The sequence below is a fragment of the Nothobranchius furzeri genome, chromosome 9, assembly GCF_043380555.1.
Source record: "Nothobranchius furzeri strain GRZ-AD chromosome 9, NfurGRZ-RIMD1, whole genome shotgun sequence".
Classification (NCBI taxonomy): Eukaryota; Metazoa; Chordata; class Actinopteri; order Cyprinodontiformes; family Nothobranchiidae; genus Nothobranchius; species Nothobranchius furzeri.
This window is the reverse complement of record NC_091749.1, coordinates 4,283,399-4,301,550: the sequence shown is the minus strand read 5'-3', so window position 1 is coordinate 4,301,550 and position 18,152 is coordinate 4,283,399.

Sequence of the window (18,152 nt, the reverse complement as noted above, 5' to 3'; positions counted from 1 at the left end):
TATGGACAATTTACATACAACACAAATTTTAAGACCCCGCTGGAACCCTATTTTAGCTACGCTCTGTGGAGCTCAAACGTCAAAGAACGCATTCATAAACCCGTTCGAGCATGCCAGAACGACTGCACTCACTTCAACGTTTGTCGGGAAAAATACAAATGAGTTCAGTTCATGTTCACAAAAAAAAAAAGTTCACGAACGATCGTGACGGACACAACACTGATTGGTAAGATACCTAAGAAAAAACATTTCTGGTACCTACTTCGTTAACCTCCTCACTGTGAATTTGAGACTGGCACGAAGTGTCTAAACCACGCGTGTGACATCATGAAGCTTCATTTGGAAAGTCACATGGTCTTACGCACTGTAAAGCGAGGCACAGAGACGTCTTTGGTGACACTTCTGCTTTGAAAGATTAATACAAGTGTCAAACCGCCTGCTTAACATCACTATGAGAAGCTGTTTTTTACATTTTATTTCTGATTATAATCAGTCACTTTGAGTTTTTCATGCAGGCTGAACATGAAAACAGTCTTCTACACCTATCTCCTGCATTAGCTTGTGATAGGAAATAAAACGGTGAAACTCTAGAATTTGAAAAGCCTGGTGGATCTTTTTCCCCCAGAGTGCAACTTACAAGGCAATAATTCCTACTAGAGACCACTGTAATTGTATTAAAAATAGGAGTTAAGGACCTAAAATTTTACATTGAAGATAAAAAAATAGCATTTTATTTGGTATGTTGTGTGGATTGCAAGACCAAAATAAAGATTGTGACAAGACATGGAGAATCAGGACACTATGACTTAAATTCTGTCAGAAACTAAAAGTTGTCATTTCATATATTCTGCGGCTAAAACTTGAAGGAGCAATGAAAGTTGCTTTGTAAAGTAGTTCAGTCATTTTGGTTGGCATTATGTAAAATGAACTATCTTTTAATTGTTTAAATCATTTATTGTATTATAAAAGTGTTATCCTAAAGATTTGGTGTGTGTGTGTGTGTGTGTGTGTGTGTGCGCGCGCGTGCATGCTTGCGTGCGTGTGTGTGTGATACGTTTATAATTAAAATTTGCGCTGCAGCAGTGATTATTGCCCAGCATGCTGTATATATGTGTGGGTCAGCAGCATGAACTTGAGAAATGACTTAGCTAGTTGTATCTCCATACCAGAGGGGCCTTAGTAGCATTAAATATGGTCACGTAAGATTATAATTGTTGCAGAATGATGGAAGCAATAAAGATGAAGCTGCAGGTGCACATTTAGACTCGTGCAAAACTAAGCACATTTTATGAAAATTGTTAACCTTATCAAAGAGTTGATCCTGTAGGAGACAAGGCCTCCAGATGATCACATTACACAAAACAAACTTTTGCCAAAACAGTTTCAAGTCTTGTCTCATGAGTTTAGACTAGGCAAATCCACAAAGGCAAATTTGGAAAACAGATTAGCTTAAAACATTTTTTTTCACGTACAACGTTCCAACATAGTACAGCTATTAATATATCATGGAGATAAAAAAAAAAAAGAAAAGGAAAAAAAAAGTCGGTTCTCCTGCATTCGTCTACAAAATCTCTGCCAATGAAACGTTTCACATCAAAAGTAACTATTGGGGGGTGGGGTGGGGGGTAGAACCTTAAGCTGTATGTGAAAGAACCCTTTGTGTGACAATGCTATTGTTCTTTTCCGTGTATATCCATACAAAGTTTAGCCTGAGAATATAAAATGTGGATTTCCGCTACATATTCCCCCCTGTTGGAGATATTTCCAGATGAAAGATAGGGAATATTTCCAACACGATGATAATCCACATTTGTAGGAGATCAGTTTCCTACCGTTAGTAGGATATGGTAAGGTATAACACTCCTGCAACGCCCTCGTCCTCAATGAAACAACAAAAATACTCCTTTCCGGCATGGGCTCCTCCCTGGGCATCCTCCTGGGGAGATGAACATACTTGGACAGCAACCTGGTTGAAGCACTTCGTATGGAAGAGTCAGTCGTACTTCTGGGCAGCATGCTGCCTAGGTACAGTGAAATACATTTCCTTGGCTGCTTTTGTGCCCTTTTAATCTAATACCGAGAAGAAAAACATAAGGATAACTAACGAGCTTCTCCTATATGTGCGAAGGTCGTTTTGGGAATGAATTTGGGTAACTTACGTCTCCTAAAAGGGCTTACTAGATCAAGCTAGATGTGAGGGTTTGTCTACTATTAAAATTCCTCTTTTCTAGTGTGTGACTAAGCATGCACTAACTAGGTGATCAGTAAGTCAATTCCAACACTACCGGAGCGCTGGTCTCATCTATATTATTATCATTTAAATCTGTCTCCTCTTTAAGGGTAACTAACGGTGGGATTGTGCGAAGCTGGCTAAGGTTTCTACGTCTCCTTAGCTGAGTGATGTGTTTGGTACATTTGTCAAGCTGTCCTTGTAGACCTTTGGTATTTTGCAAGAAGAGGGAAAAAACAAGTAATGACGAAGACTAGGATGTATACTGGAAGACTGTCAGCGGTATTGTTAAAAAAAATTCCGTATGACAGAAGTGGTGTATGTCCCGCGTACATGTACACCTACATAGGTTAGGTGCCAAATAAAGACCAGGATTACTGTGCTCAAAATGTCTTGAACCATAGCAAGTGAAGAAGAGAAGAAAGAAAGTAGAACTGATGAGCTGAGTGGATCCAGTAAATTTCACATAGAGTTTTCACGCCTTGAGTTAGTGAGAGACACGAGATAGCCGTTAGTGAGCCATGTTGATTGATTATTTCATTCAGTCACAAAGGCATGCTATCGTCTTGCAGAGTAGCCAGCTCATTTTCTGTGAAGGTTATGACAAGTATTTTGGTTTCTTTTACCCAATCGGTCTACTTGGTATCCTGTTTAAGGTTTATTGAACTCTGATTATAACCCTTTAGCTGATTTAAGTTAGCTGCTTGTTTACTTCTTCTAATCTCCTTTTATTCTGTTTCCTGATTAACTGTTTTATCGAACCTGGTGGGAGATTATGGGATGGTGGAGCTTGTTGTGTAGGGTTCGCTGGTTGAAGTGGGCAGCAAATCAGGCATCCTTGGATGTAATTCTGTACATCTTTTCGCATTTCTGGCCAACATGCAACTTGTCGTAATGTATTGAATGTTGCTTTCTCACCTTGGTGTCCTGCATACAGATGATCATGGGCATGTACCAGCATCACCCCCCTGTGGGTACTAGGCACAACGAAAGTAGGTAAAGGGGATGCATCGGAAACATGCACCAAGACACCGTTGCTCATCTTCAAGAAAGAACGTTCCTTGAAAAGTGCATTAAGTCCTGGTATGTACTTAAGCTCATCATCTGATGGGGCAGCACAATTAGGGTTCGGCAGGTAGCCAATAATTCTACTAATGGCTGGATCCATGGACTGTAGGTCTATCAGATTCTTGTCTGACAGGCAGGGCTCCACTCAAACAGCGTCAGCTGTTGGCTGTGGAGGATCTAAATCTTGGGTAGCGGCTCATGTCCGAGTTACCACTGGAAAGTTTTTAATGGGAGCTTACACGGTAGGATGCTGATTGATAGCAACCTGTTCTGCATCTGTCCCAAGTGACAACATGACATTACTCACCTGAGTTTCGTGGATAGTCACCCCATTCTCTACATGATATCATTGTTCAGGGGTTGATGGTTCCAAACTATGGAGGTAGTTTTCTTCTTGGGTGAGCAAGGTCGAAACGGGCTCAATAGTCTCAGCGGTTTCAGGTGAGTCCTTTCTCTGGATTGCTGAATCAGATTGGTTAGTGATTTTGACCTTTAACGTGGTTATCACACCCTCATGACATTCAAGATTCTGGTGTGGAAGGAGTGGCCGAGATCTGTGTACCTGTGCCCATAATGTCAGGTGTTTAAAATCCATTAAAGGCTCAAACCGGTTCAATAGGTCTTTCCCTATCAGAAGAAGAAGGGACTCCAAGTTTGAGATGTAAATGGGATGAATTGCCGTCATAGGACCCAAAGATGATTGGATCAAAGACACTGAGGACAAAATAGTGTTCTGGGAGGAGTGTGATCTCACTTCCAAGGAACATGGTTGGAGCTTTAATTCCTTGCCAGCTCAGTGGGCTTCCAAACGCAAGGTTTTGAAAAGCAAGAAGGACATGATAGTAATATCTGAAGCAGTGTTTAATAACACTTCATGTGTTAATGCATTCTCGAGGGTTAAAGGCACATAGAGTTTCTTGACCCCCCTTTCTCTGTGAGGTTGCAGAGAAACTTTGGAACAGGGGGCTCAACATGACTCATTTCCTACACTTTCTCAGATGCTCGGTGATCTGACTCCAGCTGCAATGCCAGGGTGGCGTTGTAGGTATCTTCCTCTGAGGGATGTGTAATAGGAGGTGGAGATGCTGAGATCGTATTCACTTCTTTTGGACTGGAAGTCCTCTCCTCAACCAGATGCATGGAAGGAGTCATTTCCTCAACCATCAAAGTGGGAGGAGTCACTGCGGTTGAGGCCACATCTTTTCTCTTAGGGGCTGGAGCTTCCTGCAAGATTGGATCAGGTGCACGGGTTGAAACAGAAAGCACGTCCACCTTCGTTTTGTCTTTCCTTTTAATCGCGTCAAGAATCCTCTGGATGATTTCCAAGTCACCTGACTTAATGTTCATGATTTCATCTGTTTTGTTGTCCATATCCCTGTTCGTAGGGTTCTCCTGAGGGGAAGAGGACCTGTGGTTAGTTGGGGATCAACGCCCTGGCTGATAGGATTGCTCCTGATAAAGGCATCATTTCTGAAACCAATAATCTGACTCACGTCCCGGACCCTTGTTGTATCTCCGACTCTGAGGTGGCGACCACTTACCTCGGTAGAATTGCTCCTGGTGTATTTTTCTGGAAAGTAGTGATTAGGCTCATCCCTTGCTTCCAGGTGCCATGGTCGACCTCTACCTTGTGGTGGGTGGTAAGATTCAGCCCATGTTTGGTTGTGAGAGGATGCTAGTGGTGGAGGTGCATAGGTGCCCTGAGCGTTGGGACTGTAGGCTCCTTCAAGATGCAATGGAGGGTCGTTGGAAGACAACGTCAGAACACTTGTCTATGCTTAGGTTTGGTTTGCTGGTACTTCTGGAAGGCCCAGCATGTCCACTCTCTTAGGCTTTGAATGGGTGCAGTCCGTGGATTAGCAAACACATTCAAATAATGGCTGATGGTTGGATGCAGATTCTAGAGAAAGAGGGTTTTAAAGTGGGGGGTCTTCCTCCATGTCCTGATCATTTCTTGAGCCAAAGAAAGCATCTAAGAGTTGATAACAATATTCTTGGGGATGCTCATTCTTAGCCTATTTGACGTTTAGAGCTAAGGACAATCCCGTTTGGGAGACAAAACCGGAAAACTCTCTGGTTATTACCTGGGACAAATGCTCGTAGTCTCTTTTGATTACCTCAGGCTGTCGTTCAACGAATCTACTTACCTCCCGACTCGAGGTCATCTTGATGAGGTAGATTTTGTCATCTACTGTTGTGTATGGGTATTTTCTCAAACAAAACGGGATGGCCTTCAAGTAAGATTCTACATGACGAGGAACTCCTGGGCTGGGTTCGAACTGGGTAATGTTTCTTGCCATCCGATCTAAATCTTTGCCGGTGGGTCCGTCTAGGGTTAGGTGCCCATGTGACCTGACGTTCAAGGAAGGAGGCAATCCTCGTGGTGGAGGATATGTTGAAATGCCTGTTAATTCTTCCCTTACCCAAGCATGATCATTCTCTTCCTTCTGTCGTGCAGCAGCACCTCCGGTAGGTGCTGGGGAATCCGCAAAAAGTTTGTCTTCGGATAGGATAAACTGAGATGTGGGATATCGGAACCTTTCATTTAAGCAATTTTGCTCCTCTGATTCACGAAGCTGGGATTGTAAATCCTGAATTGTATTGTTTTGCACCCCTGGGACTCATTTCAAGCCTGGATGGCCTGTGTCTGTGTCACAAGTTCAGCCATAAGTGATTCATCTCTCTCTTTTTCTTTGACGATGTCATAAAGTTGAGTAGAGGTTTTGGCTAAATGTTTTTGTGGCAATTTTAAGCTCTTCCTGAACCTCTGCAAGGTGTCGTTTGTACCGAGCTGTCTCCTCATGGAGTTGATCCATCTTTTGAGAATTTTTTGTTAATTGTTCAAAAGCCTGACCGATAAGCGTATGGGCTAATTGTAATCTTCTAGAGAGCACAGCGGCTAAGCTGCTGACGGTTGTCACAGCTGATTTGTCCCCGGCTGTCTGATTGATCCCTGTGTCGGTTAGATCTGTCATAGCAGATTGCAATTTCTCGGAGTCCATTTGCTGTACTTCATCAAAATATTCTGGAATGTGGTTCTGTGTCAGCTCCCGAAGGACTGCATCAAGCTCCTCAACAGAATTGGACTCCACGACCTCAGATTTTCCTGCCATGTTACCCAGTTTGGTTGAAAGTCGAAAAACTTCCCTTCCTTTTCCTGTGGTTAGAATTAATGGCAAATTTAAATGTATTAACCACTTCTAATAGTTAGGCCAAAGGTTTGAGTTTATTTACACATGGTTAGAATATTTATAGGGAGGGAAAGAAAGAGGAAAAATAGAAAGAAGAAAAAACAAACCCCCCCCCCCAAAAAAAACGTATTTTCTCTCTAAAATTGCCTTTCCTAACTTAAAGATGAACTGATTTTAAACAGAGAGAGAACAAAAGATTAATATGAGAAAGAGTTATTTATCTTACATGCACATCTCCAATTAACAAACAAGTGCTTATTATTGAGACTTATTTCTAAGTGAAACCCAGCACTTTTTCACACATGCAGTGCTCATGTTCAACCAGATTGCAGCCAGACCCCTACTGGGTTTCACAGGGGAGGGGTTTCTAGTACCGCCCCCCGAGGGTCCTGGGCAACAGAGGCCCTCACACGCCAGTATCAATCTGGACACAGAAGTAAGCACTTAGGCTCCAAGCTTAGGAGATGCACAGCTGTTTCTTTGCTGCACAGATTGGCAGTTACTCTAGGTAAATTATTCTCAGTTTCGTCTCTTCTCAAAACCATTGCTTTGTTCGTCCACATAAGCAGAATTAAGCAGGGCCGGAATTCCCGTCGGTCCCACTGCTTTTAATTACAGTCAAAATGCTGGAATTAACATCAGCTAATTTTTTTTTTCAACTTTAATTGGTCTGCGCAAAAAGAAAAAAATGTCACGAAAGTTAACGTATCAAGTTACAGCTTCCGTTTTTCACAATAAAAGGGTTCTCTAAACATGCAGCATTGGAGACTAAACTAATTTCTCAACATTGTAGTCACAGTTCTAACTTGAAACAAGCTATTATTCTAGCAAACCTTGCGTCACGACGTCAAATCTGCCTCACACGGGGCACCAAATATGTAGCGATACATGTAGATTTATATCTATATTTCAAATGTGGCATAATTTAGCTTGTTCATGATCTTATATTAATTAATTGGGGCACCACCCAGTTTTGTCTGTGTGAACTGGGACACTGGATTTAATATTTATATCTTCTCAAAGTTAACACCACATTTTAATCTGAAGCTGAGCTCTTGTCAGAATGCACCGACTATTCCTGAGATTGCTAGGCAATGATCAGGCATGATTTAAGTTTTGTGAATTTATTACAAACATCAGTTGTGACACTTGACAAAGAGAACCAAACACAGCTTATTAAAATAAAAATGCTGGAATGCCATGTTGTAAACAACAGTAATTTTTACTTCTACTATGGTGTAGTGTTGGATGCATGCCGTAGAGCTCCATGTTGCCCCCTACAGTTTGGGAGAATATTGGCTCACCACAGAGACAAGCCGCATGAACCATAAACGCTGCAAGTTGTGAAGCGCGTTCCATCCGCGAGCCGCATCACCAAGCGGAAAATAAATGCATCAAGCATAAACCAAGCTTTAGTGTGGAAGACCTGATGCTGCTGGGGCAGATGGCTCCTTTGATGGTGTTTCCTTGCCTTACCTTACTTGGCTCATCTGGACTCAGCCGAATATACATTTTTACTGATGTGTGTGTGTGTGTGTGTGTGTGTGTGTGTGTGTGTGTGTGTGTGTGTGTGTGTGTGTGTGTGTGTGTGTCTGTTAATGTTTTTCAACTGTTATGGGAATTTGGGGTCATTTTAATTCTGTAAAGCACTTTGAGTAGAACTTTGCTTGAAAAGCGCTTTCTAAATAAAATGTGATTGACTGACATACCAGTCCCCGACGTCTCTATTTAACATATCCTTGTATACATCCTTTTTGGGATTTCAACATGTTGTTTAACATTTAATTTCTCCTGAATTAGCTTCTTCTCTGCAAAGTACTGCTTGTTTTCATGGTTTGTTTTCTCATAAGGCCATCAATATTTCTGTGCACATTCCACAATGCAACGCATAATCACATGTGATCCCAAGCCCTATACAAAAGCTCAAGACTGAACCAGATAATAATAAGACATTAACTAAAACAAGATGCTAGAACCAAAGGTTGAAAGAAATAAACCATTCTAAGAATAACTTAAGACTAGGAAAATTCCCCACTTGTGGGACTAATAAAGGTTATCTTATCTTATCTTAATGATAAGGCTCTAAACCGAAAACAACCCAAAGTGCCAGGGATAAATGAAAACCTAGAACCAAGGGAAGTGACTGAGACTAAGCTGTGAACGGAAAACTAATGGAAGAATGGAAAACATAAGGCTAAATAAATGAACTAAGCATGAGAACAGATGATAACTAATGAGGGAAAACAATTACTAGAGGCACAACGGGGTCAAAGGTAAGAGACACAGAAGTCTAAACTGGAACCTGACAATTTGAGTAAAACAAAATGAGAAGGGGAACTTAGAAATAAATAAAATACTGCTAAACGTAGGAGACTGAAAATGGCTAGATAAATACTGTAACTATGGAGATGGGGTATGGAAGGAACAGGGAGGATGAGGGCACCTAGGAGGAGGGAGAAAACATGGAATGGAACACAGGACATGACATCTATGGTCATGGTAATGTCTGAAAGATTGCTAATACAAACTCCCAAAATTAGATTCCTCTGTCTAGAGCAGTTGTTCCAAAACCTTTTCTATGCGGACTCCCTTTGCCCGTGCCCAGGACAAGCCAAGACCCCCAGTCCTGACTCATACATACACACACACACACACACACATTAAATGTGATCATTAACAAACAGACATACAGATATAATGTTTATATCGGGCTTTAATTATACCGTAGGGTGTGTTATTCAACTTCAGCACAGAGTAAATTGTGGGGAACCCCTGCAATCTTGTGGGGACCAACTTTGGGGTTCCAGATTCCTGTTTGGGAACCACTGGTCTAGAGGACGCATCTGGGATGGCTTGGGCAACACACACACTCACACATGCGCGCACACACACACAGTTCTGCAGACAGTAAACACACAGCTGCATATGCTGTAGGCACATTGACCTGAGAAGTAACACTGGCTGTGCCTTGATCCTTTCTGCTTCTTGGAACTTGTCTTGCTTCAGCCTTCTCTTGCCTGAGCTTCTAGTAGAAAAAAGACTCACATGTCTCAGAACTTACTCTCTGATGCACATACATGTAGTTTTTTAAGCACCTTTCGCGCGTGTGTGTGTGTGTTTGTGTGTGTAGCTGCTGAGAGTTGTGGCATGACTGGGTTATGACAGCTGAGTCTCTGGAGAGGTTGTGCAGATCAGGGCTGAGCTGAGAGCCAGGGCCTGGCTGCTTTAGAGGCAGTTACACGACAGCAGCGCTACGTGAGAGTCTTATCTGCTGGTTGCTGCCTCTCTCACAGCTTCTTCCCCTTGAGCCATAAGGGGAGGATACACGTCTTTCTGACTTACCCCTAACTGTCGGCCCGACTTACCCGCTGACTATTTTAGATTTACCTCCTGCATGTTATGGATATTTACACATTTTATCCAAAGATAAATATTGTTTGTACTTTTTAAATTGACAACACAGTGAATGTCTTCAACTTAACACTTTTCACGGATCATTTTGGCTGTCCCAAAACATGTTCCTGTGGTTGAAAAGATTTGCCTCAAGTTGTGATGTTAGACAACTCCACCAATTGCTGACTGGCATCAAAAATTACACCTCTTCCTTTAAAAGACATTTTAATCCAAAGCAACTCGCAAAGACAGAAAGACATTGAAGCTTTAATTCAGTACACAGCAACCAGCAACAAAAAGCCAGTAACTGGGCCGATGCTGTCAGCAACGGAAAAGGAATGAAAGTTTCATAAATTTGTAAGGAGCAATACCTCACGCTCATAATTTAGATATTTTTTTTAAACAAATGTTCTTGTAGGTGCAGGCAACCCTGCCTTTCAGTGTATTTAGTTCCGTAACTTTTTTGGTCTTTAGTTTAATTATCTTTAGTCCTCATGTGTCCCCATTCCTAGTGTTTAGGTGAATTTATGCTTAGTGGCTTTTGCTTTACAGGTTTATAGGTTTGGTTTCCTCCCCTGATTTGTTCTGCTTCACCTCTCAGTTTATTAGTCTCACCTGTGCCAATTCCCCTAATCACCCGGCACCTGTGTACATACCCCTGTCTTGTCTCTCAGCATTGGTTGGTTTGCTGTCTGTGAGTATCTCACCTGTCAGTGTTTTGTAGGCCTCCTGTGTGTTTTCCTCGTGTCTCTAAGTTTTGAGTTTGCCCCCAGTGAGGACTTTTATTTTGATTCTGCCCCAGTGTTTGTTCCCTGGACCTGTGGACTACCTTGCTCCTAATAAAGGATTTTTGTTTTTCAACACCTCCTCTCGTTGTGTCGTTATGCATTTGGTTCCAAACCTCCTTTGAACATGACAAGTTTGTGAGAAAGCAAATACAATAAATGAGGCAGACCTGTGACAGGGCTAAACACTGCAATGTTTCAAACAAAATTCAACACATTTGTGGCTAAAATGTGAAGAAAATCTGTAAGACTTTGCAAATAACACTTACTTCACATATTGTTTTATATCAGTTTGGTTTGATCCCAAAAGAAAATATACAAATGTTCTTAGAAATTTGGGCTCCAATAAGTTGCTATTAGTCACAGCCAGGGACAGTTTAGTTATTACAGTAGACCCTTGCTATAACGCGGTTCACCTTTCACGGCTTTGCTGTTTCGCAGATTTTTTCGTCAATAAATAAAAGGCGACAACGATAATTGACATTGATGTAAATTCGATCAGATAATGGAAAAGATAGACGAACGGAAAAAAGAACCAATCAGCAATTGGAAGAGGCGGGAGTAGATGAGAAAAGAACCAGTCAGAGGGTGTGTCCGAATCCACAGGAAGGATTATTGGCTGTGTTCGAGATGAGCCAGTTCTGCACAGATTAGACCAGCGGTGATCGGCGAGCTGCGCATGCCGGTTAGATTTGTGTCCGACTTGACGCCGACTTGCTCTGACGTCATGCATACGTAGGCAACGATAACCTCGTGAGATCAAGGCGACCGCAGATTTTGGAGCAAGGCGCTGCAGTTGCTCTCCCTCGGCTGCAAAACCTAGAGGATGACGGGAAATGCCTGGCTCTCACCTGATCTAAGATCTGATTGGTTCATATTTTGATCCAAACATCCGGTGGTAGAACATGAAATGTTAGTTGGTCGCATGTATTCTGTAAGTCATGTTATGTTGATGATGACAACTATATATAGGCCATAAAGAGAAATGTGTTTTGTGTTCTTTTGTCACGTTTCCTATGAGCACACTGAAGCTACAGCTGCTAACCTTTACTTATTATTACAGTCATGTTTTCATATAGAATATATGATATCCACAAGCATGTGAGGATGTGTTTCAGCTGCTAACAGACACCATAATTAAAACTGAAAATTGAACAAGTGTGAACGCTAACGCGATATCTTCAGCCATCGTCACCCGTGAGCTACACATGCAGGAATTTGTGTCCGACTAAAATGCCGGCTTTTGTTCACTCCCCCTGCTGCTTCCGTCTGCTCTCGTCTGTTTTCCAGGTGCGGCGCTGCTCAACTCGAACACGGCCCTTGTAAGAGCACATTTTGAGGTCGATGACGTCACAGCGCAGCGACGAGTACTGTCCGAGTTCCAAGAATACTCATTCTCACGTCCTCAAATGCGTCCTCGCTCCGCCCACATTTCGAGGACAGGGCTGTTGTATCCTCACAGAACAAGGCTATCCCAGCATGCTTTGCACGCCGACTGTGGATTTTCAACAGGAAGAGAAAACGGGGAGAGCTACGAAGTTTTAAACGTAAGTTTGTTAAAAACGAGCCGTAGAAACCTAAAAAGCTTAAAGCGGTTCAGTTTATAGACATTTTTCTTTTGTATGTTTGTTTTTTAAATGACATTTTAGGCAGAAATCAGCCAGAACGAGTTTGTTTTGTAGGTCCCAGTTAGTCCTGTGTGTGTGTGTGTGTGTGTGTGTGTGTGTGTGTGTGTGTGTGTGTGTAGTGAATTAAACTTGTCATTTGTTTTAGGGACAGCAGAGTGTTTTTATGAAGCTTAGAGGTGAAGAGTGAAGTTGTTTACACACAACCACAGAAGTTCTTCTGTTCTGCTGTGAAAAGTAGTTTTACATTCAGGGATTTACACGGCTGACCTGTTTTAATGAAGTAAAAAGTGTTTGTGTGAAGATTATAATTTTTATCTTCTCATGTGGATAAATGTAAAAATGTGTTTATTGCCTTTTTCTCACCTGTGGTCTGATTTTCTCTGTAGGACTGCAGGTGTCCAGGGTCAGGAGAGGCTTTACCTGGTGGTCATCCTGGGAGAGAGGCCTTCTACTGTCATCATGTTAATGTTATTTAGCTGTTTGATATTTGAACACATTTTTTAAAACAAATACTAACCGATAACTCTTTCTGGTCATTGATTTTATCACCAGTTTTATTATTACAGATGTTTTTGAACATGTTACATGAACAGAAAATGAAAAGACGGTAAGGAGACAAGATTATTTATAATACGTTACACTTATTTACAGATCAAAACCAGTATGTACCAGTTTTGTACGGTTAAAGCAGGATTAACCTGAGTGACTCTTCCTGGATCTTTTATTTAAACTGAGTGAGCAGGAAGTCTTTAACAGTGCAGCTGGATCTGCTGCAGGAGGATCCAGGCGTGGATGGAGGGCTGGAGCAGACCCGTGGCTGGACGTTTCTGGTCAGAGGAACATCATACAGGACGGTCTGCAGAGAGAGCTTTGGGACGCTTCCTCTCACTGTCCACTCCATCGTCCATCTACAGGGCCTGCTGGGCTGGCTCAGACGACGGCTGATACATCTCTAAGATGTTTTCAGAAATATGAAATGAGGAGATGGTTGATGGATCCACTGGTATAACAATTGTGACTCTTCAGCAAATTCCTAAAATTTCCTACATAAATGACTTGCCTGTTAACACTAGTGGTGGTTTGCTGGTACCTCCTGCAGGACATGGCACCGCTGACCTCCTCCACACACATCTTCCTCAGGTTCATCCTCCAGACCCACAACTTCACCAGCACCGATGCAGATGTGCAGCACAGTGCACGCTGACCTGTAATAGATTAAATAAGAGTTGTTGTTTTTATAGACAAATGTAAAACAAAACATAACCTGCAGCACACGTTCTGTTCAGTTTAAAGAAAAGCAGCAGGGAATAAATAAAAACTACAGAGAATTTACATTTTTAAGACAGATCTAATCATTATTAGGCTTAAGTTGAATAAACAAATGCACACTGAAAACACTTCAATGCTATTTTATGAAAAAGCCTGTTTATAAAACATTTTACCCCCATTTGATGCAAAATAAGAAGTTCTAAGGTCCAATTTACATTAGAAAACATCCTACTGCATTCAACATTTATAATGCATTTGGTTTATGTTAATTACCTACATGATAATACTGTAGAAATGTGTTGTGTACGTTTAACAAGTTCATTCTGTAGTTTTAAGCATACATGAAACCATCAAAAGTTAACATGTAAGTCCTGAAAGCTTCTAGAATAAACAAAGTTACTTTACCTGAAAACGGTTGTGAACAAACGCTGCTGATGGACGTGAAGCTGCTCTAGCTCCTTAATATTCCTGCTCCATTTTCGCTAGCTTTAGCATTTTTCCTTTACGTGTAGCTGCCGCCACGGCTGTGATGGGACCTACGGGCCACCGTAGAGGTGAAGGATAGGCTGTCTGAATTCAGAGCCGCTGGGTTCCGGTTTTAGCGGTCTTCAAGGACCCGGCCTTGCTAGACCGGCGAGGACCCGTACTCGTAAGCATCATGCCCGTGGATTCGGACACACCCAGAGTCCAGAGCCAGCTGCTGTTTGAACAAGCTAGTCATATTAACCATAGAAACCATATGTGCCGGTAACAGTTAAACAATGTCTACAATGAGAAAAGCATTAAATGTGACCATCTGAAAAGTCTTTGCTCGGTGAGTACACACCCAGGGTCTCTCCTGGTTTTAAAGATACAGGGGCAGGAGAGGATGCTGGACCTGAACCCAACCGAACGTACGGAGTGCACCTTGTTGTTTTCCGTGGTGCTGCTATTGCTGTAATGTAATCAGCTATTGGTGTTCAAGCTGCTAATTTTGTTAATTAGTAAGGGGAAAACTATTAAATACATCTGAAAACAATTCTTTCCTTTAGCGGAATTCAGCATGCTTTTTATCACAGGGCATTTAGAGCGTTTAAACAAGAGACAAAAGTGCAAACATGTTGATCTCTGTCTGAAAAAAGTGTAAAAAGTTTGAAGAGATGGGTTTTACAGCCTTTAAACATCTATAATTAGTTAAGTAATGACTGTAAAACATAAAGCTTGCTACTTGCCAGATTTTACCTATTGAGGACTATTTTTAGAACGAGAGACCACGTGCACGATACAGGATTAAATCCAATCCAAATGAATTTATAAAGCACACTTTTAAAACAGCGTGATAGCTGATCAAAGTGCAGAACTGAGATGCAACAGCAGATACAGGAGGAAAGTGCTACAGTAAAGCGCATAACAAGTAAAAAAATTAACATTAACACTTAAGATAAAATAAGAAGCCTTAAGGTTGGATTCAAAACAGAAGAAGGTTGTTCCACTGTTTGTTAAATGGCTACGATTGAAAAATGAAAATAAAGTTGTTTGACTCTAGATAAAGAATTATGATTATCACAGCCTAAAAATAATTTAAATATGAAGCATTCCTTTGTTGTTTAAAAAGGAAGCCAGAAAAACCCGTTACCAAGTGCTGCATCGTTTAGGGGATGTGGGGCTCAATGTCCCACCAAGTCTTCATCACACAGCCATGGTGCTTTAAAGCATCACAATCCAACTAAATGTGTCAGAATAATAGTAGCAAGGTAAGGTCTGCTATATAAACAAGGTTACCTGAACACTTTGTTTTCAGAGGGGATTCATTTAGTTTTTTTAAAGGCCCAATGTGTGATATTTCATCTTATAAGTTATCAAATTTCTTGTATCACATTCTCAAATTTGTTTTTTTTAATGATAATTCAAACAAGCATTTATTCTAAGCATTATTATTAGCTTTATATTTTAATATTTTAGACAAAAGAAGCAGACCGGTTCTCCATATGGCATGCGCCATCTTAAAATACAGTGACCTTTTAGGGACATACAACATATTAAGCTTCGCATTTGATGTTTGCGTTTTTAAATGATGTAACCTCAAAGAAACAGCAGGGGGCAGAAGTGCGCCTTGTAAGCATGCAGTCTGACAAAGTAACTAAGAAGAAGAAGAAACTAGCCACACCGTACTTCTAGCGATGGAGGATCACACATATTCTACAAGCAAACTTGAGAAACGGGATAGTTTGAAAGCGCTTGAAAGCGCCGATCTTCTAGACTTTATTGCAGCTCTGCCTCTTCCTCTTGTGCGTGGGACGTTGCGGCTGGTTTGAGCAAATTCGGCTCCTTCATCTTGGGATGCTTGCCCTGCTTCTGTCGCATGTCTAACACCTCTGCCTCTCTGTGCGCTGGCACACGTCTGTCCTCTCCCTCTTCCTCTCCCTCTTCCTCGCCCTCTTCCTCTCCCTCGTCCTCTTGTCTGTCTCCACTGATGAACCATCGGATGATATCTGACTCTGTTTACGGAGAGAAAACAATTACAGACTACACTACCTTGTATATTTCCAAAATGGCAAATAGAAATATAACATTTCTCAAATAAAATGAACAAAATATTGTCATTTTTTGTAGTCAGAAGTCATCACTAACTAGCTGCCGTTTGCTATTAGCAAACATAACTGACATAAAAAAGTTTTTCTTATTCAAAACCTATTTAGATTAAATTAATAAAATAAGTTAGATGAAAACAACTAACCTGTTCGCTGACTTGAAAGCTGGAATTAGATGATGACATGCTGCCGTTTACAGCAACACGATTTTGTATTGTATTTGTTATATTTGTTAATAAAGTTTTAAATAATGATTAAAAAAAACCCTTTTTGATCCTCGGGGGCTCCAATAGCTGCAATACCGACTCTAAACTGCGTGGTGCTAAAGAGTCGGATCTTTTTACTATGATTTCTGTGAATTTCACACACGGGGCCTTTAAGGGAAATGTCTCGTTTGGTTCCACGGGGTCGGCATTCGAACATTTTCTTCTAGTCTAGAACAGTCCGAAAAGTCAGCAACAAAGCCAGTTCAGTCAGTCCACATAAGAGAGATGTTGGTCACTGTTGCTTGTGACGGATTTCCCCCAAAGATAATTTAACTGTCTGTCGTTCAGCTGTTTACTCTTCATTCTGCCTTCTAGGAGGCAACCTGTAGCAATAACTGAGGTGAGTTGTTTCCACCAGGGTTAACTGGTTAGTTGGTGTTTCAATGGGAGGATAATGTGGACACACACACACACACACACACACACACACACACACACACACACACACACACACACACACACACACACACACACACACAATACTAATGCTCCTGCCAGTCATTCATTCCACTAGAGTGCTTAGCGTTTCTCATCATGCCAGCTGGCAGATGGTAATGCCATGGGCAATCACACAGCTTTATGCGACAGAGCTGAGGACAGAGACACCAATTCTTTAGAAAAGACCCTGCCACACAGGCAGGAAAAGGAGAAAGAATTCAATTTAGAATTAGATAATAATATAAATAGCATATGTTGTCAGCTCACATGTATGGATCTAGGATTGGGACAACATTACATGTAACTTGTAACATGTTTTGTAACCGTGACTTTAGTTTTGAAGCATGTAATTTCAGCAGAGGTGTGACCAAGTCACTGCTTTGCAAGTCACAAGTAAGTCAAAAGTCTTTCCAGTCAAGTCTCGGCTCAAGTCCAAGTCAAAGACAACCAAGTCCAAGTCGAGCCCAAAGTCAATGATGTGGAAGTCCAAGTCCTTAACTTTGAATTTTCAAGTCATAATCAAGTTATCTGTCCAACTTCAATTTATATTTAATTTTGACAATGATAATAAATAAATCCCAGAAATAAAGCTTCTTAAAGTTTAATTAAGTTGCTCAAACAAGAAGAAAGTGCAACTGAAACAGATCATAAAGAAAGTGCTGCGGCAGTTAGCAGTACAAGATCAACCCCAGAATGAAACATGATATATGATTTTTGTCCATGTCGTGCCACTTTTGTGCTAAAATATCAAATATGCTCAGGTCATCATCAAGTCAATTCAATTCAAGTTTATTTATGTAGCGCCAAATCACGACAAGAGTCGTCACAAGGCACTTCACATAATAAACATTCCAGTTCAGGTCAGTTCATTAAGCCAATCAGAAAAAAATGTTCCTATATAAGGAACCCAGCAGTTTGCATCAAGTCACTGACCAGTGACAGTGCCTTTACAAGAGTTATCAAGTCAACAGATGCAAGTTGATTCAAATCGCAAGTCACTGGCGTTCAAGTCCGAGTCAAGTCGTAAGTCTTTATAGATTTTATCAAGTCAAGTCAAAGTCTTTAAAATGATGACTTGAATCTGACTCAAGTCCAAGTCATGTGACTCGAGTCTACACCTCTGAATTTTAGTACGTAACATGAAACTTTAATTTTGTAACATGCAGAAAAAAATCTATGTACAAATTTCAAATCACAAATCTCATTGGCTGTGTCTTATCAGCCCATCAGGTGTCATGGATTTCTGTCATTCTCACTGTAGAGTGAGATGTGTGTTTTGCGAGTTATGAGTTGAAACTTGACCATTGATTTTTT